The 23,369-nt window shown below is 40.8% G+C and overlaps 1 pseudogene; it reads right to left on the bottom strand.

The window, feature by feature from the left end:
- Nucleotides 1–282: 282 nt before the first annotated feature.
- Nucleotides 283–23,369, bottom strand: part of LOC128740076 (putative nuclease HARBI1) — a 34,565-nt pseudogene continuing 11,478 nt past the window's right edge.

Raw genomic sequence — 23,369 nt, 5'->3', positions numbered from 1 at the left:
TGGCAATATTAGTATATTTTTTCACTGTTTTGAGCCTTTAAAAAAAATGCGTGTAATAAATATAACAATTTTGCTCAGTGCATAGTTTTCATTCGCTCTCTCTCTCTCTCTCACACATACACTAATACGTGAATTGCCGCTATCGCTACGCTAGGGCCACTTATGTACAGCTAAAACCAAACTGCGTCAGTCGAGAATAGTCCTTGATACACTCCAGTTGTATATATACAAACAGTAAATAAAAAGGTTTTTACACGTTAATTAAACTGTGTTTGATAATTATTACACCTGTAGCTTTTCACTGATTGGGGACAGCGAGAAAATTCGTGAATGGTGAATACAACTGGGTGACCCTACACAAACATCAATGAATCTTCTTTTTGAGTCACAGACTCCATGTAGCGTAATAGAAAGTAAGTCATGCCGGTTGTCATATGTCGATCGGATTTTATTGGCGGGTTTTCTAATATATATATAACAGCCATCAATGCAGCCAACCACGCCTTCAATGCCAGCGATCTATAGAATAAAAAGAAAAATAGACTATAAACTATAATAAAAATTAAATTCTATTCGAACCTCTTTAAAACCAGTCGCAACTCGTTGCTTCTCTGCTTCCATTTCTGGAAATAGAATCACGGTTGAGGAGATATCGTAAAAAAGTCCAAGATGTTAGTCATGCATTTAAAAAAGGTTGTTTCTGACATGTTGAACAAATTGCCGATCTCTCTGTATAAGTTTTTATTTGCACAGAACCTAAAACAAGAAAAAACATAAAAATAAGCTTTTGAGAACTATATATATAGATGGAATGTAACCAAATTTGGCATGTGGTGGTTTTTGAAGGCAAGATTTGTTTCTATTGTAGTTTGAGACCCCTCTCCCTTCTGGAAGGGGGAGGGTGGTCTGTTATACAAATAAGACAGACATTTTTGCATAACTCAAAAACTAATCGAACTCGAGAAATTTATTTTAACACTAGATGATTTAGGGCGAGACGGCCACATTCCGCGGGTGTGCCGATAGGCAACCCACCGTCGGAAGCTCCGACCACTGTGGGAGCGTAACCCTCCGCAGGAATCACCTCTATCTATGTTTACTTGTTTTCTTAGGTCTGCTGACCTCTATTACTTTCCTTCAGTTGGGTCCGAACGAGCGACAGCGAGTAAGGAGGAGATCACACCCGTGAAATGGTACTTTCCGCGAAACAGTATATTTTACATTATGGTCAACTGAGAATTGGTTTTCAGCGAAATGGTATCCGACGAAATCACAATCACGAAGAATATTTTAATGTTATCAGCTTTATTTTATCTGGCGTTGTAATGAGGCGATGTGTTTTCTACTTTATTGTGAAATAGAATTGAAAATTTGTATATCAAACTACTCATGTTTTCATCGTTACGTAACTGCCAAAATGAACCTGGAGATTAAATAAAAGAAAACTTATCCAATTTAGTTCTACTATGTATATTTTATTCTTGACAGATACGTATTTCGCCCACTCATTCATTTTTTCGAAAGTTCGAAAACAGACACTGAGGAAGCCTTCAAGTGCAAGTCGTGGGCGAAATACGTATCTGTCAAGAATAAAATATACATAGTAGAATAGAACTAAATTGGATAAGTTTTCTTTTTATTTAATTTCCAGGTTTCGTATTCTACTAAGACGCTCCAAAAACTTATGCCAAAATCAATCATCACAGCTTGAACTCCTCAGAACCTTGCAAAACTCCAGTTCGTGACAAAGGTGTCATCCGAGATTTACAGTTGGTCGGCGCTAAATCAGACCGGACCAAGTCGCAAAATTTGAAAAAAAATGAGTTAATGACAGAAAAAGATCAGCGATTTCCTAAGCTACATCTTACATTACGTTTTCCTCGGAATAAGAATTTTGTCACTTACAAGGAAACATCACTATCCGTCACAGGCTTAGAGCTTAACCATATACACCATAGTGTAGTCCTGTCGATCTAGAACTTCACTGCACTACTCGTATAGGTGTAGTCTATGGAACTTTTTTGAGAAAACTTAACTTGAAATTTGTATGGGCATTTGACTTAATGGAGGTGCATGGTACATTGTGAATATCCGGAACGTTTAAGTAACAGATCAAAAAGAAAATGATATTATCTTCAGGTTTAGTTGTCAATTTTCAACTAAACCTGAAGATAGTGATCTTGCGGTGACTTAAAATCAAAGAAGAAATTCATATGGATGTTCATCAATGAAGTCGGTCCGATACCATGATATCATGATAAAAACTTTCAAGCATTGGTACCAAAGCATGTCTAGAATTGCCCCTTAAATGGCCGATTACTGTATATATCTGCCGTTTACAGAACCGAAGATGAGTCAGGCGGAAGTAAAATGATTTTCAATTTTGACGTAGGACTACGTCTTACGGCAAGTTTTGAGATAGGGTGTCATTCAAAAAAAGCGAGCGTCACGAAAAATGAAAGGTTTTGAGCGCTAATAGCTCAGCGGTTTTCCGATCGATTTTCAATATTCTTACACCAATCGATCGGAAAATCTTCTAAGAATTGACCCAAATGAAGAAAAGTATGGATTCTTGATGTTGAACTATTGAAAAACTGAAAATAATGAACCTATGTTTTACCAGAATTCTCGCTTCGTGATTGGTTAGAAGATTCTTTACGATGATCTAAACCTATACCAATTTGATATCTGTGCTTGGGAAGTAAGCCGAAACAAGTGACAAACTTTCCTCATTTCAACAAGATTTCTTAACATCGCGGTTCAACCTAGACCATTTTGATGTCCTTGCTTGGGAAGTACGCCAGAGAGAGTGACATAGCCCCCTCGTGCCAATAGATTTCTTACGAACGCGATTAAACCTAGTCCAATCTGATGTCTGTGTTAGGGAAGTGTGCCAGAAAAAATTACAAGTTCATTGTTCCAACAGATCGCAAATTCTTTACTGCGTGACGATTAAACCTCGGCGAATTTGATATCTGTGATGGAATTTGGAAAAATGTGCTACAGCTGTAATGTTCGGTTATAATATTATTCGGTATCGATACGCAATCTTGCCGTTTCATTAGAAGTGTAGTGAAAAGATGTGCTGTTGACAAAATAGGATTCAATTGGTAAAATCCTTTCAACATGGGAAACCGTGGATAATAAAAACAATCTTTAATTTCTGTAAGGTAGCAGGAAAGTAATAGTTTGTGTTCTTGATTTTGTTAAATTGTTTTCAAATGCACAATCTTTTGGGAATTGAACGTATGCAATGTTACTACTTTGATAAATGTTACATACAACGCATGTAGCATGTTTATATGTTGCATATAGCATGTATACATGTAGAATCGAATGATTACAAGCATGAATACATGCTACTATAACTACAAAGAGACTTACGTAGTCCTGCGTCACCTATATATGCGGTCGTGTCTTGTACACAACCCTCTGATTTTTTCTGAGCGATTTTTAGCTACTCTATCATTTGCTTATAACCGGACCACGAATTAATTTTTAAAACTCTGTCATCTTCAACTATGTCCAATGACACCTCTTTCATCCTTTACTTACTTGACTTTTTTGACGACAATCCACTTATCGAATCCATGCCGAATTCAGAAGCCGTCTCCACATTTCTCGGTCTTGGGCTGCCGCTCTCCAGTAGCCCCTAACACCCGCTGCTTTAGCAGCTATGTCAACAGCGCTCATCCAACGGGTATGCGGTCTGTTTTCGCTGGTCTCTCATCCAACATCCTTGCTGTGTGACCAGCCCATTTTAGTTTGCCGTGGTTTAGTCGCTTCACAATATCCGCATCTTGGTTTACTGGTTCACACTCTTTTTTCTGATATGCCGCCAAGAAGTGATCGCGAAAATGATCAAAAAGTACAAGGGTCCATGCCAAGTGGCACGGGCGCAGGCTTGAAGTAGGACTACGAATGTAGCGCAATACGTCTCCCAATGCTAAAGCCGGTGATTTTTGTATGAATTTCATATATAGATGCTCAAGTTGCGCATTAAAGAATTGTTTTCTTACATGTGAGAAATTCATAATTTCAACTCTTCAGCTAATTTATATGGTGGACCTGAAAAGGTCCGTTTGTTAATCTCTAATTCTCAAATTTCTGACTCGTAGTGTCCATTGTCAACTTTCGATGGGCTATTGGGGTGAGGATTAATGGTGGGAATACTGTTTACCGGACAAACGCTACTGGTAGGATCTGTAATCAAAATAGACTGTTATGTTTATGATCGTTAGGATAAATTTTACAACAATCAACCTGCTAGTTGTCAAAGGAAGATTAGAACCGTTGCGGTTGTTTAGTAAGTGGTAAGATTTTAGATATCACTGGTACCTGTAATTTAACTGTCTGCCGATGACATGAAATTTTTCGTTATCTTCCAAGCAATAAGTGCGCCGAAGAGACCGATACGATTTAAGCTAAAATAGCACTTTTATGAGCGATTGCGCACTTATTGATTGGACAATTTTCCTTGCAATTGACAATAATAGATCGATGTTTCGAATCCAACACGGTCGGCGTAATTTCCACTCCACACCAAACAATAATCGGCTGCTGCCGAGTTTTACCACCTTTGCCGCGTCCGTACAGGGAGATAAAATCGTAACTCTCATTATTATTTGTAACCCAAACAACGCAAAAATGATGCCGTTCGCAAAATCAATTCAACTGCTTCATATACTTATTCAGTAGTTCTTAAAAGAACTGATTGTTTTCTACCAGCTGTTAATAATACGAATGGAAGAAATTTACTGCTTGGCAGCAGCTTTTTTCGGACCGCATTCTCCGTTAGAACTTTTTTTGGCTTTGGAGTTTTCGATGCCTTTGCTATGGTCTTCATTGACTTAGTAATCTTGCTTCTCGCTAGCAAGTTTGGTAGGTGAACGAACCGGAAGCGCCAGTTCTTTGTTTGGATCAGCTTTCTCTTGTTGAAAACTAACTTCAAAGCCTTTTTCATGAATGTGTCCAACCTTGAAACGTCACAATTGTAGTTGGCGGCGATATACTTCTGGACGGCTTGCAACGAGGATCCGTTGACTCTTTGGTTTATTGGCGTCTTGCTTAGTGAATTTGGATGTCTTCGTTGCCTTATTCCGGGGAAGTAGCAACAGCTGAAGCTATACGATTTTCGAGCGGATTCTATAGAGCGTAAATTAAATACAATCAAACTTTGATTCAATTCAAAGGGAATTTAATCCATAGCTCTTCTCCTATATATTTCTTTTATCCGTGTTAGGGAAGCATTGGCGTGGGAAGGCAAAAATTTTTAGCAAAAATAAAATTAAAGCAACGTCATGAGTTAGAAGACCGCATGGTGAGTCACCACATATTTAACGTTTTATAGATCAAATCAGAAGAAATTCTTCATGATTTAAAGAATCAGCGACATTTGGAAATTTAATTAAAGATATTTAGTTTACAGAAAATTTTCATCTCTTCATAAACAAATTCGTTCGTCCTAAAAAGGACGGGTTGTGGATTTATGTGGTTGAAAATCCGGCCAGCAGAATGGCTTGAATGTTTGAAACAACACCTCCCAGGGCAATGGTGACAATGGTTACCGGACAGAGCATTTTCCATTGATTCAAGCTCTTCCTCTCCCGCAACCAAATATTCTAATATAGCTGATAATAGATCGATGCTCCGGTACCAACGCGTTCGGCGCACTCTACACCAAACAATGATCGGCTGCCGCTGCGCTGCGTTTTACCAGTTTGCCGAGTCCAGTGAGGGAGATATAATCGCAACTCTCTGTCTGTTCTGTACCGTACTGATGCCAATGCGAAAATGATGCCGTTCGCCGGCTTACTTCTGATTATATACCAAAGCAAACGGCAGCAAGTTGTAACAAAGGCGGATCAACGTAGGGCAGAGAATCATAGACACGAAAGAAAGGCGGTACAGCGAAACCGTACTCCGTACATTGTTTGAACAAAACCGGTGTCCGGTGCTTCCTTAATGAAGAGCTACCAGTTTCTGCAGAGCAACCTAATATGAATGAAGCATCGTCTTCATGCCACCGAAAACCAGTGGAAAGGCCGCAAAGCGCGATAGGAAAAAGAAAAAGAAGCCACGCCACTAGGAGAGCAACGCCATTTTCTTTCATTTAATGCCGACAGGGATGGCACGGCAACGGGCATGGCAGACGTGCACTCACAGTTGTGTGTGGTTGTGCCGGGTGAGTTTGCCAAGCGCGCCGTCTCGGAAGGTACCAAACTATACCGGCCTATAGTAAATGTATCTGGTCAGGCTTCTGTAACTATACAACAATTAGCCCTTTTTAGGGCCTAATATATAAATGAAGATGCAATTCGATTTTCTCACTAAACGCTTAGTCTCGAATTACGAAGTGGCGCAGTATTCTTTTGCCAGATAATGTGGCTTACTCGTTTCATGTTTTTAGAAAGAATCTTAAATTCGTATTATTTTGCATGTGTAGGTATATGAACAATTTTGTTCAGAAATATTCTTCGGCAGTTTTGTCTTGATACAGTTTAAACATGTAATTTCTGACGGGCTCATACTTCGAGCGCTCATACTAAACTGCCATCACTTTAAAATGTGAGAAAAATCAATTTAACTGCTTCGTATACTTTTATTCAGTAGTTCTTAAAAGAACTGATTGTTTTCTACCAGATATTTGTAATGTAAATCGAGGAAATTTACATCTAGGCAACAGTTTTTTTCGGGCACCTTCTCCGCTGGAACGACTTCCTTTGACTGGGGCTTTCGATGCCTTTGCTACGGTTTTCATTGGCTTAGTAGATTTTTGTTCGGGGGCACCCGCATATTTACTCCAGTAGTACAGCTTTAATCGGAGCCGCCTTTGCAGCAGTTAGCAAAGATATTGTTTTCGTCCGTTTTATCAACCTTGAACAAATCGGAAGCGCCTGTTCTTTTTGTTTGGACCAGCTTTTCGACAGCTAATTTCAAAACCTTTTTCACAAACGTGTCCAACCTTGGAACGTCACAATTGTGGCTAGCGGCGATTTACTTCTAACGGCTTGCAGCGAGGATCCATTGATTTTACTGGGTATTGATAGCAAAAAAACCATATCGTTCGCTGGCGGGCGAGTCGGTGGCTTCTTCGGTTTGTTGGCGTCTTGCTTGGTGAAATTGAATGTCTTCGATGCCTTATTCCGAGCAAGCAGCACCCACTGAAGCTCAATAATTTTCGAGCGGATTCTATAGAGCGTAATTTAAATACAATCAAAGGTCAGCTTAACCCATAGCTCATCTCGTATATATTTCTGTCATCTGTGCTTGGGAAGCATTGGCGTGGGAAGGCAAAAACATGAAAATAATGAAATAATGAATATACGTCTAATATTTTCTTAATTATTAAACGTCTGTTTGGGAAACAAGGAATCTATTGTATTGTTATGGATTTTTTGAAAAATTTCCAATCGATTGATACCAATATCTCTAGAATCTGTTGACGGATGACTGAGTTATAAGCGTGAAAACCATAACCACTTTTCGTTACATGTTCCCTTTTCGTTTTTCTAAAGTGCACCCCAATATAGAAATCAAAGAAGTAGTCCTACTTCAAAACAACAAGAGCTCGTCGGCCGCTTTCTTTCAATTTTCACGATTTGTGGCCGTAGAGTACCACCGGGAGAGTTAGCGTCTTATAGGACGCGAGTTTTGTAGGGAGTTGCAGGCTACGGGACTTCAGCTGGCTACGTAATCCGTAAAAGGCACTGTTGCCATTAACATACCAAGGTAAACAAATTCGTCGACCACTTCAAAAGTATCTCCAACTATCACCACCGCAGGTCCAACGCCCACGGGCCAACATATACTTTGTTTTAGAAGAATTTATGAAAAGCCTCATTCGCGCAGCTTCCACTTCAAGACGCGTATTCGCTGTTCCCACAGCTCTACGGTTAACACCGATGATACCGATGTCGTCCGCAAACGCTAGGAGCATATGAGATTTCGTGCAGATGACACCGATTCTCTACATGCCTGCCCTTCGAATAGGACCTTCCAATACAATGTTGAAAAGCAAATTCGATAACCCGTCATCTTGCTTCAAACCATCTAGTGTCACAAATGAGTCCGATGTTTCACCCGCTATCCTAATGCTTGATTGGAACAATTAACAATAGAACGTTTCCAGCCTTATCAGTTTTGTTGGAAAACCATGTTCGAGCATAATTTGACACAGCTCATTGCGTTTCACAGAACCGTACGCCGCCTTGAAGTCTATAAACAAATGGTGATTCTGCAAGTAGAATTCCCGGAACTTATCGAGGATTTGTCGCAAGGTGAACATTTGGTCCGTCTTGGAGCGTCTCTCTGGAATACCGCACAGGTATTCGCCAACAAAGATTTCCTGCAACTGCATCAGTCTGAGACACAGGATACTGGAGAGAAGTTTGTATGCATAATTGAGGAAATTAATGCCTTGGTGATTGTTGCATTCGAGTCAATGACCTTTTTTGTAAATAGGGAACAAAAGACCTTCTAACCAGTCCGTAGGAATTTCCTCCTCAGTCTATACCTTTTAGTATAACCTGATGGATTGCGCCCGTTCTTTCAAAAGTTCGCTCCCGACTTTCAAAAGTTCAGCAGGGATGTCATACTTTCCAGCTGCTCTGCCATTTTTCAGCTATCTCGCTGCTTTTATAACCTCGTCCAAAGTTAGTGGATCCACAGCTTGTCCATCATCTTCAGTCGTTGTCCTATTTCTGTTGAGCGGAGCGAGTTGAGTCTTGTTGACCATTCAACAATGTATCGAAATGTTGTTCCCAACACCTAGCTACCTACTTCATCCATTGCTTGGCAATTTCGCTGCCCATCAAACCAGATTTGCTGAAGTATATTTGCAAATTTTCAATTGCTGTTTTACAAACAAAGAAAAGGTAAAGAAGAATGCTTTTTTCGGTTATCCAGCAGCAAAACTATTGTAAACATCTCTGAATGTTTGGCTCAATAATGCCACCGTATTTAGTTAAATAGAGAGAAAATACCGTCCTGTATCGTAAACGAATAACTTGAACCGCAATTGGCGTAGTATCAGCATGAGAAAAGGTTAATAACACTTCCAGGTGGACAAAAAAGGATTTTAGAAATGCTTGTTGCGTAATCAAATCATCCTGTTCCAAACCATATCATTTTCATACCAGCCATTGTGCACCGGGCCGATGCAAACCGGTTGGCCCCTAACCCAAAGAAAACTCAAGCCATCTTCAGTAAAACTGACCAAACTCGTGTTTTAGCCTTTTGACCTTGAAATGCGGTCAGGCATATACAGTAATGAGTCGATTTTATCACCCCCATAATGAATTTAGGGGTAATAAAAACGGGACAGTTACAAAATCGGGAATTTTTTTCATTTTAATTTTTTTTGCAGATAACTTAGAACGAACAACATATATTTCATTCTGATCACTTTTAGCACATTTCGCACTTCCTTCTACCTCTCTGTGGACATTTGTCACCTTAATATTTTTTGAAACGATGGTTCTACAATTGATGAAGGGACGGTAGGGAAAGAAATGAAAATTTTTGGTGAAGGTGGGGAAGAGCGGAAAGGAAAGGGGGGGGGGGGTATTGGTAGCTATGCTTGACAAGTAGTCATTTTGACTCCTACCTTTTGTCCAATACTGGAAGGTGCATGAGTCGAACCAAGCCGTAATCTGAGATCTGACCCCCCTTCCTTTCCGCTCTTCCCCACCTTCACCAAAAATTTTCATTTCTTTCCCTACCGTCCCTTCATCAATTGTAGAACCATCGTTTCAAAAAATAATAATATATATGTATGACCGAATTTCAAGGTCAAGACTAAAAACTTGAGATTAGTCTATTTGTCACCTATTCACAGCGCAGGTCCCACAGGTGTGAAAACAAGCGTTTTTTAATTGCGCCGAAATGGTTGATTATACTGGTTAACTATGTTCAGAGAAATTTCACAGCGTAAAAAGCTCTTTTTTATGGTATGAACGATTCTTTGATTAACCCCCTAAAAGTAAGATAGAAAATTTATTTTTCAAGTAGTAAGAGATAGAGTAAAACAATGTTCTACAAAATTTTTGAGAGGATTATTATAAAGAGCTTTGCCAAAGAAAGTGACCTTCTAGCTATTATAGTTGTGGAGATAAGAAACAACTTTTGTGGAAACTCCACGATATTCAAAACAGTTCTTTTCACAGTGTTTTAACGCATTTGACATGTTTGAAAATGATTTTCAAACTAAGCGTTTGAAAAATCAAAAGCGTGACAAAATCGGGCCAAAACCTTACAGAATCGGGGGTGACAAAATCGGGGAGTGACAAAATCGGGTTACCACTGTATTACTATTTTTTGAAATGATGGTTCTACAATTGATGAAGGGACGGTAAGGGAAAGTAATGAAGAAGAATTTTTTGGGAATGGTGGGAAAGAGTGGAAAGGAAGGGGGGTAATAGGTAGCTACGCTTAACAAGTTGTCTTTGTGACTCCTATCTTTTGTCCAATGCTGGAAGGTGCATGGGTCGAACCAAGCTATAATCTGAGATTATAACCGGATTCGAACCCACAACACCCGCTAGGGCACGTGGCTCGTTGGTACCCGTGTACCTATGAACCACAGAGGCGCTGGAGTAAGACTGGGCCAATACTACCACAAACCAGTATTACATTTTTGTGGTGAAACAGTGTTACTCTCTAATAAAGTATGTAACCGGTCCGCCTGCTCGCTACCCGATTAATAAGCAGGTGGCTTAAGCGCCACTCTCCGAAGGAGAGACCACCCACCGAGATTAACGGTTGCCCAGCCTGAGACTCTCGCAGGGAGAGTTTCACTTTTATCCCGAGTTCGGGAAGGGAAGCGGGATGGCAGACTTAAACACGTGGTGCTATACTCCGTATGGCCACGTCGGAAAACTTGACCTACAGTACAACCTGGCACTTAAAAACAACAGTTTTTGAATTCACGCAAGACAGCAAAAGGGACGGGGTTTATCATCACTGGCCGAGTCCAGCTTCCACCTAGAAATGACCGCAAAATGATTGAAGAGAGTCCTTGGCTGATTCCGGAGTCAGCCGCCCCAGTAGAAAAATACCCAAAACTACTAGTGAACGAAAACCGAACACATGAAAAGATCCCTTTCAAGCCTACTGCATGGAGGTTCGTTTCATAACTTAAATGCGCCTTCTATAGTACTACTACAGATTTATATTTGAGAAAATTGGCAATCATCAAACACTCCACTTCGCATTTCTTAACATGGTTTATTCGATCGATTTATTCTCTCTACTTGCCTAGGCCTAATCATTTCAATCTATCCTTTCCCATCTTTCTTCTGTTCTAGCTAGCGGTGTGTGCAAAAAAAAGAACGTACGTTCGCTGTGCGGTGCGGTGGGTTGCTACCGACCGGCTGCTGTTAGTTTGGTTAGGGTCTCGGCCCTATTCAAGTCACATGCGCATGGACAATAAATCAAACAAAATGTACTCACTCAATTCCCGGGGCTTACATGAGGTTTACCGTTGCTGCTTGGTAGTCCACGAGGTTTCTAAGAAAATGGCGGGGCCGCCATCGCTATCATGGGCAATACGCGATCTATCTGATCTGCGCCACGCGGATCCCGAAATTTACTCCTGCTGTTAACGAAGCACGGTTTGTGAAATTGGCTGCTTTTACTCGACGCTAGTAGTCTCACTCGATGCTGGCTGGTTGCTTGCTGTGTGTTGGATGCTGCCGATTGCTGTTCGGCCAGCCTATCCCGTACAGGGCGCAAATTGACGACGCTACCCTCGTCCGGCGTTGTAGCGGGCCGGAAAAACTTAGAGCTGACGGTGGGGCCAGGAGAAGTCGATGACGTGTTCCGTGGCGAATCCATCATCCGAAATTTGAAAGAAAACCACACGCAATTTTACGCACACCGCCTTTTGGCAAAAATAGGTGCCCTACCTCTCGCAGCACACTTGCAGGCACGAACTGCGGTCGCACACGGGTAGCACTTTTAAAAAGCGAAACGTTCTATCACTGCCTATTTATGGGAAAGGGAAAAACTGCTTATCTGGCTAGAAAAAGAATCTCCATGTGTTTCACTACCTTTACTTCCAATCACGTCGCGAGTCGAAATTACGGACAACTCCTGCCTCTTCCACGGGTCAGATTAAAGTGAAAGATCAGGGCAAGGTGATCCTCAGATAACCGTCCTTGATCGAAACCTGCCTAACGAAATTCTTTATCGCTGTGTTCGAAAGTACAAAGTTGCATTTTCGGTTAAAGTAATCTTCTTCTAGCGTACGGCTTGCATCTTGTCAACCCGACCAACCCCCCAAGGTTAGAGAGCAAAGTGAAACATTCTCCCGACTGCGGGCGGGTCATCAGCCTTTATCGACAGATCAACCTCCTCGATCGAGTTAGCGATGATAGGCAAATTAGGCAACGCAAGCGAGCGTCTGGGATATCATTCTGATAGCAGCACGTATTCAAATTTGATTTGATTTTGTGAGTCGGTGCGCGGTTTTGCCGACCACAGGTTTTAATTGAAAATTTACTTGGAGAGTAGCGACATGAAAAATGAACTAATATTTAAATTTACAAATAATGTTAATAATACTGGTAATGGAATCTTGGCAAATATTAAATAAATTCTAATAGCTATATACACGTGAGTTCGTTACAAGTAACGAACCTTGGACTGAAACTAGATCGCAGTTTGACTTGGGCTCATCAAGTGAACGACGTCGTCATGAAAACTTACAACGTTCTGTGCACGTTTCGCCGGTTTTCCACGGTGCTTTCACTGCAGACACGATGTAAGCAGTTGAAAGCGGTGGTAATGCCCATCTTTATGTATGGCGATATTGTATACTATCCTGGATTGTTGGCAACCCTAAAAGATCAATTACAACGATGTTTCAAATCAGCTGTACGGTTTGTCTACAAGCTGCAGCGACGAGACACAACCGCAGCTGTTCGAAATTCTATCCTCGGAGTCGATCTACCTTCTAACTACCGAGTTAGAATCAGGCTTCATTCTCGCATTTTTGCTCATTAGATGCTCATTTGACTATAGCGCCACAACTAAACAGAATTCAAAAAAGTAGCGTAAAGGGCAATTGTAGAACAAATTATTGTCTACATTATTGCTGAAGAAAGTATAGTTTCATCTTTTGTATTTAGGGCGCTATGCGATTGCTACCCCGTTGGTTGCCAAATGAGCGCTCTTTTTGCTACCAACGGGGTAGCAGCCACATAGCGCCGTAAATACAAAGATAGAACTATACTTTCTTCAACAATAATGTAGGTAATAATTAGGTCTACAATTGTCCTTTACACAACTTTTCTGAATTCTGTTACGTTGAGGCGTTGCAGTCAAATGAGCATCTACTGAGCAAAAAACTGAAAATGAAACCTGGTTAGAATATGTTGCTTCATACGACAGGCCTACTACGGTAATCAACCAACAGCAATTCACTTCAACAGCATCTGCTACCCGGACAGCAACAACGAATGCGACGCCTCATCATTCCTAGGCATACAACAAGCAGTGGAAAAAACGTACTCATGTACGGAGCCACATGCTGGAATGGTCGCCCAATAGACGCTAAATTGAAACCAACTCTGTCTGCCCTCAAAAACTACAAAAAGACTGGTTTAATTGTTTTATGTTATGGCTTCCTTATTAAGAATAGTTCTTGTCTAATTTGTATGTTCTATTTAGTCACATTGTACCTATTTTCTTTGATGAATTTTCCTTGACGTGATATAAAAGTTTTAAACTAACAGCCTACCGTAAGAAATAAACTAACAAATCTATACCTATAAAGAAGGATTTCTGTCTGTCTGTCTGTCTGTCCGTATGTTCCTTATAGAATCGAAAACTACTGAACCAATCGGCATGAAAATATGCATGTAGAGGGTTTTTTGGGGCCAGGAAAGGTTTTAGTGATGGTTAGAAACCCCTCCCCCCACTAAAAGGGGGGGCTCCCATACAAATGAAACACAAATTTCTGCATAACTCGACAACTAATCAAGCAAATAGAACAAAATTTGGCATGTGGGTGTTTTCGGTGACAAGAATTTATTCTATGGTAAATTGAGACCCCTCCCCTCTTTATAAGGGGAATTATAACTGCTCTCCTCTTTGAAAGGGGGGGCTTCCATACAAATTTCCTCATAACTCGAAAACTAATCAAGCAAATGGAACCAAATTTGGCATGTGAAGGTTTTCGAGGGCAAGAATATTTTCTATAGTAAATTAGGACCCCTCCACACTTTAAGAGGGGGGGCTCCTGTACCAAAGAAACACAATTTTCCTCATAACTCGAGAAGCAATTAAGCAAATGGAACCAAATTTTGGCATGTGGGCGTTTTTGGAGACAAAATTTTTTTCTATGATGAATTGGAACCCCTCCCCGTTTTAGGAGGGGGGATCCTATACACATGAAATACAAATTTCCTCATAACTGAAGAACTAATCAAGCAAATGGAACAAAACTTGGCATGTGAAAGTTTTCGAGGGCAAGAATATTTTCTATGGTAAATAAGGACCCCTCCCCATTTTAAGAGGGGGGGCTCCTATACAAACGAAATACAAATTTCCTCATAACTCGAGAACTAATCAAGCAAATGGAACCAAATTTGGCATGGAGGTTTCTGGAGGTAAAAATATTTTCTATGGTGAATTAGGACCCCTCCCAACTTTAAGAGGGGGTGCTTCTACACAAATGAAATACAAATTTCCTTATAATTCGAGAACTAATCAAGCAAATGGAACCAAATTTGGCACGTGGGTTTTTTTGGAGACAAATTTTTTTTCTATGATGAATTGGGACCCCTACCCACTTTAGGAGGGGGGGGCTCCTATACAAATTAAATTCAAATTTCCTCATAACTCGAGAACTAATCAAGCAAATAGAACCAAATTTGGCATGTGGAGGTTTCTGGAGGCAAAAATATTTTCTATGGTGAATTAGGACCCCTCCCAACTTTAAGAGGGGGGGCTCCTATACAAAGGAAATACAAATTTCCTCATAACTCGAGAACTAATCAAGCAAATGGAACCATATTTGGCATGTGGGTGTTTTTGGAGGCAAAAATATTTTCTATGGTGAATTAGGACCCCTCCCAACTTTTAGAGGGGGGGCTCCTATACAAAGGAAATACAAATTTCCTCATAACTCGAGAACTAATCAAGCAAATGGAACCATATTTGGCATGTGGGTGTTTTTGGAGGCAAAAATATTTTCTATGGTGAATTAGGACCCCTCCCAACTTTAAGAGGGGGTGCTTCTACACAAATGGAATACAAATTTCCTCATAATTCGAGAACTAATCAAGCAAATGGAACCAAATTTGGCACGTGGGTGTTTCTGGAGGCAAAAATATTTTCTATGGTGAATTAGGACCCCTCCCAACTTTAAGAGGGGGTGCTTCTACACAAATGAAATACAAATTTCCTCATAATTCGAGAACTAATCAAGCAAATGGAACCATATTTGGCATGTGGGTGTTTTTGGAGGCAACCATTTTTTCTATGGTGAATTGAGACCCCTCTCTTCTTTAGAAAGCGAGTTATGGCGCATATCCCCTTTAATAGGGTGGGCTTCCATACAAATGAAATGCAAATTTCCTCTTATCTCGAGAACTAATCAATCAAATGGAACCAAATTTGGCATGTGGGAGTTTTAGATGGCAGAAATTTTTTCTATGGTGAATTACGACCCCTTCCCCTTTTAAGAGGGGAGCTCCCATACAAATGAAATTCAAATTTCCTTATAACTTGAGAACTAATCAAGCAAATGGAACCAAATTTGGCATGTGGGAGCTCCGCCCGCAGGGGGGCTTGCAAAACTCGAGATTGTGACACGGATGATCTTTGTTTCATGATTTATGTACAACACAGGTTAATTTGTGGCAATACGAAGTTTGTCGGGTCAGCTAGTTACAACTAAAAAAATACAGCATGAGCTCATCATTAGAGATAAAAGTGGCGCTGTAAAGTCATAGGCAAGGAGCACTAAACACCTAGAGAGCGGTGTGCTTACAAGAGGGCCTAACATAAACGCCACCAAGGCAGTCGTTATTACGGTTGCTCTCCCTATACTGAATAGTATATTAAGCTAAGCTTCAGTAAAGATAAATCTTTTTTAAAATTAAATCAAACCTCTGGGTATTATTCTGCATCAAAAACTAAACCGGACCTCCCACATCTTGTCCCACATAGACTATGCTTCTAAGAAAGCAACTTCGGCCATCCGGGCATACAACTAATTGTTTGGTAGAACCTGACTACTGAAACCTCAATTAACCCTTTGATCATATACCTACCACCAGGGCTGTCATTCGCTCACACTATGCGCCCAATGTTCCAATATTATGCCTTGTCGCACAGAGCGATTCGGCAACACACCTCTACAGCTAATATGCACACAGCGTACGAGCGAAAGCGGAGTGGGAGCGAACGACAGCACTCGGTGAAAATCGCCCAGTGAGTGACAAACAGCACTTGGTGCTGCCCTTTGCCACACTCCGTGCGGAATTGCGCAAAAAAATTGTTTTGTATTTACAAATTTTCTGCCCTTTTAAAATACACGCTGCACTGAACAACTAATATGATCTATGTTAAGTTAGTACGGATCAGGCACCGCAACAGTAAAAATGTTTTTTTCAATCACACCACTTCAACTGACCCAGCGCAGGGTGTACAATCCAGCCGCGCAGAGTGCGGCTCTTGGTGTGGTAAAGCACGCAGCAAATTTACCACTCTGCGTTTGCGGTTGCCTTTTCTTGGTGCGCATAAAACACGAAAGAGCGTGTTTAGCAAAAGAGACACTGAAGGGAATTTGTGGGCGAACACACACCGCATGGCGAGTGTTGTTTTGTTTAAGAATGTGTGTCTTTTGGTCTGCGCTGCGGTTTATGCCACCTCTGCCTACCACTATTGCACGATCTAGATTAACCTATGCCGCTCTTCCGGGTAGCAATCACATAGCGTCGTATATACAAAAGATAAAACCACAGAGAACAGACAACCATTCAGGAACAAATTTTCTGGGAATTCTTGGATAAAATTTCAAATTAAAATCACCTAATATGCTAGCGTCACCACCACTATAGTTTCCCAACTAAATGATTCTTTTGATTTGCACACTGACAACCTTTGGCTCCTCTGGCGCTAGTATATATGGACTATATGCGTTATGTTAGCGCCAGAAGCTAGCTGTTGTGAGTTTAGTGTGGAATTTTATGCGCCTTTAGCGACACCATCACTATAGTTTCCCAACTAATTTGACATAAGTTTTATCCAAGTGGGGACCTTTCGCTTGGATGTCTGTTCTCTGTGATAAAACTATACTTTCTTCAACAATAATGTAGATAATAATTAGCTCTATAGTTGCCCTTTACACTACTTTTTCGTATTCTGGTTTGTTGAGGCGATGTAGTCAAATGAGCATCTACTAAACAAAAAACCGAGAATGAAGCCTGATTACTGACTTGTAAAAAGCTAGAAATAGCATCCCGTTGATATCAAATGCACGGCTGTAGACAGCTAAGCAGTTGATCTGCCCAGACCTTGGGGTTGTTAAAACTATAGTTACTATATATATAGTTCGGCGGATAGAAAACCAGGCGGATTGGCATCCCTGATTTTTTAAATTTAATTTGAAATTATGGAGAAATGTGCAGGTTTTTACGAAAAATAATCGCTAGCGGGTGTTGAAAATGGCTAGTTTTATGAAAATAAAATGTGTTTATTAACATTACTCCCACAATTCGAATTTTGAAAAACGTTTGGCTCCGCTTTTGACGTTTAATTGGCTCCCGATTTTTATATCCGCCGAACTATATATACAGTAACTATAGTTAAAACCCCTAACGCGTAATGAACAACGCACAGAACTGCTCACCAAACATCGTCCTTTCCTTTTTTTATCCATTTCGTTTCTAATTAGACTCCTTAAATGTGCAACGGAAAGCCATAAAATTATGCTTTTGCTGTAAACCATTTTTGGTGTGCGAATTACCAAAGAAAAAAGATTCATTTAAAAGTTGTGAGCCCGATTGCAATCGAATCGACAGATGGCTCTACATAATCACCTATTCTGTGTCTTTTTTTACCAGTAATAATTTATAAGCGATTATAAATCATATTTATAAGTTTTAAAAAATCTTGAAATATTGGGAACCATTGTATACCATACAAATGTAGAATGCTGGATGCAGTTTAAGATATCAAATGTTCTTTACTCATGTTATACAGTATCCCCCCGCTAATCCGACACCCAATAATCCGACGACTCGATAGTCCGGATCTCGCTAATCCGGAAAATTTCGAATTAATACGTATTGTACTTGACTTCTTTCAATCGAACACTACCTTCGTTTGGCTTCTTCGTTAAAGTCAGAATGGCACTCTTTCTAACTAAATGGAAATGGTACACGGTGCTGCTTCTAACTACGTTCATTTTTGCCATGGCTATAATATTTTCATTGCTATTCTCAATAGACTGATATGCTTGCGCTTATTTCGACACTAACTAAGAATTTCAAAGTATTTTGTTGACGAAATTGAGTATTACCGCGTATAAAACATAGTTATTGCGTACTTACGACAAATATTTTCAAAAATTTCCGGAGTTGTTTACGTATGGATGTAAACAAAACCACATTTCAAACTCACACTGACGTCCGTTTGACTGTCGGATTATCGAGTCAAAATTCGCTAATCCGGCTATAAATTTGTCGGATTAGCGGGGCGGTACTGTAGATGAATTATGCTCTGATTAGCTCAGTAACCGTGGCGAATAGAACATAGTTGTATCCGTCATGATATAAACTAAATACCTATAAAGTGATTTTCAGAACATTCTTCACTTTAAAACTGGCCATCAGAATGCCAATGTGAATTAAACACATATCAAGAAACTTTTCCGCATCGTAAATTCCGAGGTTTGCTTTAAAAAAACAATTTACAATAGCTGAAACAAATATATTAATTCTTTGATTTTAACCGCTGCTAAACTGCCTCCGTTTGCTTATTTTCCCAGATTCTGCAAACCGGCTATGATTGAAGTGGGGAATTCGCTCATCAACCCTGCGATTGGGCATAACTAGTCTGCTAAGCTCGATGCGCCAAACCCGTACTGACCTGGAACACCTTCCTAACAGTAGCAGTTCCGGAGTGCGGGTTGCCTTTATTTGCTAGCCAATGCCGCATGACGGCTAAAGAGACACGTTTTTTTTTATGAACGACTGTCTACGTGCACCGGAGGCCCTATCATATTGCCTTTGAAAAAAAATCATATGCAGTGTTACTTCGCTGGTTTTTTGGGCCACGGATCTGCATGTCAAACTGCATTTCAGTTGGAAGACGCGAGCTACGGAAGCTAACCTAATTTAAGCTAAATGCTATCTGTTTAGAAGTAGTGTTAGCCTCTAACTGCTCAGCGGTTGGGGAAGGGAAATGCAGATGGGAAATAGGGTGTGTGTCTCGGGGCTAAATTAATACAAGCACGTAACTTCACTCGTACACAGCAGATGCCGAAATAAACCATTAATCATGGGTGTTAATCTTACCAGAGGGAAAATGTAACCACTTGACCTGATGCTGCTGAGGACCAACCAGATAACCAATCAAAATTGCGAATGAAAACTCAACGACGAGGACTAACCACTCCTTTTTGAGTTCGGAAAGACGAATAGCAAACCGGATGTAAAATTGTGGATAATGTTGCTTTTTGTGGCAAAAACTGGTTTAACAATTTACGGTACCGTTTTATTCTTTCCCTGGGCCCTATAATTCTTATTCTACTGTACTTGCGCTTTTGACTTTGCTGGTGTACCACTAAGTTGGTTTCTGTTTTACACGATGCTCCTCTCCATTCGGCGATGATTCCACCGACGTGCTAGGCCTGTCCAGGCCCCCGAATGATTCTCTTCGAAGCTGGCTTCAATAGCCCGTGGACGCACGGGTCGATCTCCCTGGTCGCGGGTGGTGTGAATAACGTCGAACGGCGCCGATGGTAGACGTAACCGGCCCTTGCCGCCACTGACGATCAATACGGAGGCGATTAACCGCTGCACTCCGTCGAACTGTGGAATAGAACCGAGAACAAAAAGGCCCTCTAGGCCCTGTCGGAGGGTATCAGATACAGTATCTCATTAACCATAAACTTAGGTTTATGTACACCAGCAACTTTCACATTTTTAAACTTAATTTACCTTTTGTTTCTATGATTTGGGTTCACTAATATGGTTCTTTAGTTTCCCTTTTGTGGGTGTTATCTCGTAGAACTACAATTAAAATTATTCTTGACAATTAGCTATTCTTGTACACCACACTTAACTCTATTCTTTTACAATGGACAATTACCTATTCCACTTTAAACTAAACACTTTCTCGTTGCACAATGAAACAACAATACAACAACTCACAATAATTTTAAAAAAACTTTTATTACGACTCACCGCGCGCACCTCTAACTTCGTTAGATTTTCGAGATCGAATTAAGTTTGAATATTTGCGTTGAGCCTTTTAAAGCTTCTCTATGTTTGTAATTTGGGCAAAAGCTTTCCGATTTCAAACAATAGGCCGTTTTTGGCAACAATCCCTCGGCAGTATCCCCCTGTGGTATTGAATGCCTTAGTTGTATTTTCGATACCTCTGAACACGGCTATGTATGAGTGATCCGTCCGCCCGCAGGCTTGGATGGTTATCACCCATACTGTTGCGAGTATTCGTGGTTGTATTAATGAAGCTACCCACCGTGAGTTACCGTTCCGTCCGCAGACATGGAATGTTATAACCCATACGATGCTTGTGTTCCATTTGGTCGAGCCGTCCCGTCTGAGTTACCGATCCGTCTATAAGACGTGGAACGCTATAACCCACACAGATGACAGCTCGCCCAGCGATGGGTACTCGCTATCCACATCGGAGCAAACTTTCCTCTCGGAATCATCTCTCCGTCCGCAGACTTGGAGAGCTATCACTCCAACTGTCGACAGTTTGCTCGGGGGTGGACTTAGGAAGGGGCGTTTTCGAGCAGTTTGAAATAGCATACTAAATTGGCGGAGACAATACAAAAACTTGTAACCATCGGTTACAATGCCCCATCGACCCCTCCTCTCTCTCTAGACTTTTAATATTTGACAAATTCCCACCTCTTTATCTCAGACAGTGTTTACTGGTAATTAGTTTATTTTCATAAATTCAATTCCAGTACTATCTGGTTACGGACTTTGTGACCCTCGTTCTATCTTTCTACTTATCTGCAATCTGCATGGAAGTCTAAAGAGAACTCAGAGATCTCATTTCACTACTACACCTACGTGTGGAGAATTGTCAAAAATTTTCATCTGAGTTTCATTTGCACGTTTTTCTACGGAACTAGTGATAATCGCTTGATTTCTCGTGTTTTTTTTTCCTCTACAAAAATATACCGAAATTTCGCGAAATATTCTGCGGTTTATCAAGACGACGTCTTCGATTGTGTCGTTAAAAGGAATTTCTCCTGGAGCGCTCAAAGTCGCAGAATTTCTCCCTACATTAATCGGTGTTGAATTGCTTCTTCGTTCGCGTGGGTTTCTGCTGATCAGGAAAATTTCATTTGAAAGAGACGATCGGAAGTGTCTACGGTAAACCAAGGCTATGAAAAAGCATCAATTATCAAAAGTGTTAGCGGGATCCTCATGTGTACTCTCTTACGGTCAGTGTTTTTGCAGAGACGTCCGCAGTATCAGTTTTGTATTTCACTGCCACCAGTTTTGAAGGCTATAAGAATGTCGCTGTTTATCATTCGGGCTTCAGATCGGCTACAGAAAATACCCCAATGGGTTTCCCTGCTTCGTCGGCCAGTTCATACGAACTTGTACCGACTCTTGCTAGAACCGTGCACGGAAGATACAGGGCATCCAGCTTGGAGTTGTATCCCTCGGCGGCCGACGACTGACGGAAATTTCTTTTGAAGACCCGCTGACCGACAGTGTAGACCGGTGCAACGTTCTTCGATCGTAAATGGTAGGTATTTATAACTTTTTCATGCGCTTTTCTTAAATTTTTCTGTACTATGGAATAAATAGTTTTATCGATTTCCCTTTTCCTTTCCATTCTTTCCTCTTCAGACAAATCTCCCTCGTCCCTATCCATTCGGCGTTCTTCTGCTTTACTTATGATTTCGTGTCCGAACAGAATCCGATAGGGGGAGAATCCACTTGCACTATGTGGAGAATTATTTAAACAATATTCTATTTCAGAAATGCGACTATCCCATTCTTTTTGGTTTATTTTTACATAGGATCGAATACAAGAATTTATGGTGCGGTTCAACCTTTCAACTGGGTTGGCCTGGCTGTGATGCCGGGAAGTGGCCCAGTGTTGAACCCCATATTTTGAAAGAAGTGCTTTGAATTCTTTGGAAAGAAACGTTGTGGCATTATCCGAAATCAGAAATTCTGGTACCGAGTACCTTCTAAACCATGCCTCTTCTAATATTGGTACTACCTGTGGAGCTGCTATGTGTTTTTTTTTTTTTTTTTTTTTTATTAGGGATATTTCATCTGACATAAAATATTGTCTACATGAATAAAATCTTATACTAAATTAAATCTGCGTAATCTCTGCGCAAACAAGCGCGACGGTTCACCAAAGTCAAACAATTCCTCCGCATTCGAAAAGGTCCTTACACATTCAGTAATTGGTTCGTTGTATCCAAACACAGTCCGATGAAATTGGGTCTGCAGTAAACCCGTCGAGCGCAGGGATCGTTGCGAAGCGCGAAAATTGATCATTGATAGTAAGTTAGGGGCGTCAATTTCACCATTAATAACTTTTGCTACAAATAATGCCTGTTGCACCTTGCGTCTATGTTCTAGTGTGTTTAGGTCGAGTAAACGGCATCTGTCTGCGTATGGGGGCAAGTCGTCAGGATTTCGCCAAGGGAGGTGTCGCAGTGCTAGTCGGACAAACCTCCGTTGCACACGTTCAATGCGCAGGTTCCAAGTTAGATGCTTTGGAAACCAAACTAGGCTGCAATTTTCTAATAGCGGACGAACAAGGGCGCAATACAACGATTTAAGACAGTGGGCATCCTTAAAGTTCCGACCAATCTTAAAGATTCATCTTTAAGCTGCCGTGATGCCTTGGAGATAATTGATTCACGATGCACATTGAACGTCATTTTTGTGTCCAGCAGGACTCCAAGGTCGTTAACTCGGTCCACTCTGCGTAACTCAATACCATCAACGGTGTAACCAAAAAGGATCGGGTTTTTAATGCGGTGGAAGCTCATAACTTCACATTTGGCAACGCTTATAATCAGCCAATTTTGTTTGCACCAGCTCGTAAACAAATCAAGCAAACCCTGCAGTCGACGGCAGTCATCTAAATTTTCTATCGCGGCAAATAGTTTCAGGTCA

The sequence above is a fragment of the Sabethes cyaneus genome, chromosome 3 (genome assembly GCF_943734655.1).
Source record: "Sabethes cyaneus chromosome 3, idSabCyanKW18_F2, whole genome shotgun sequence".
NCBI classification, from domain to species: Eukaryota; Metazoa; Arthropoda; class Insecta; order Diptera; family Culicidae; genus Sabethes; species Sabethes cyaneus.
This window is presented reverse-complemented; position numbering and strand designations above follow the sequence as displayed.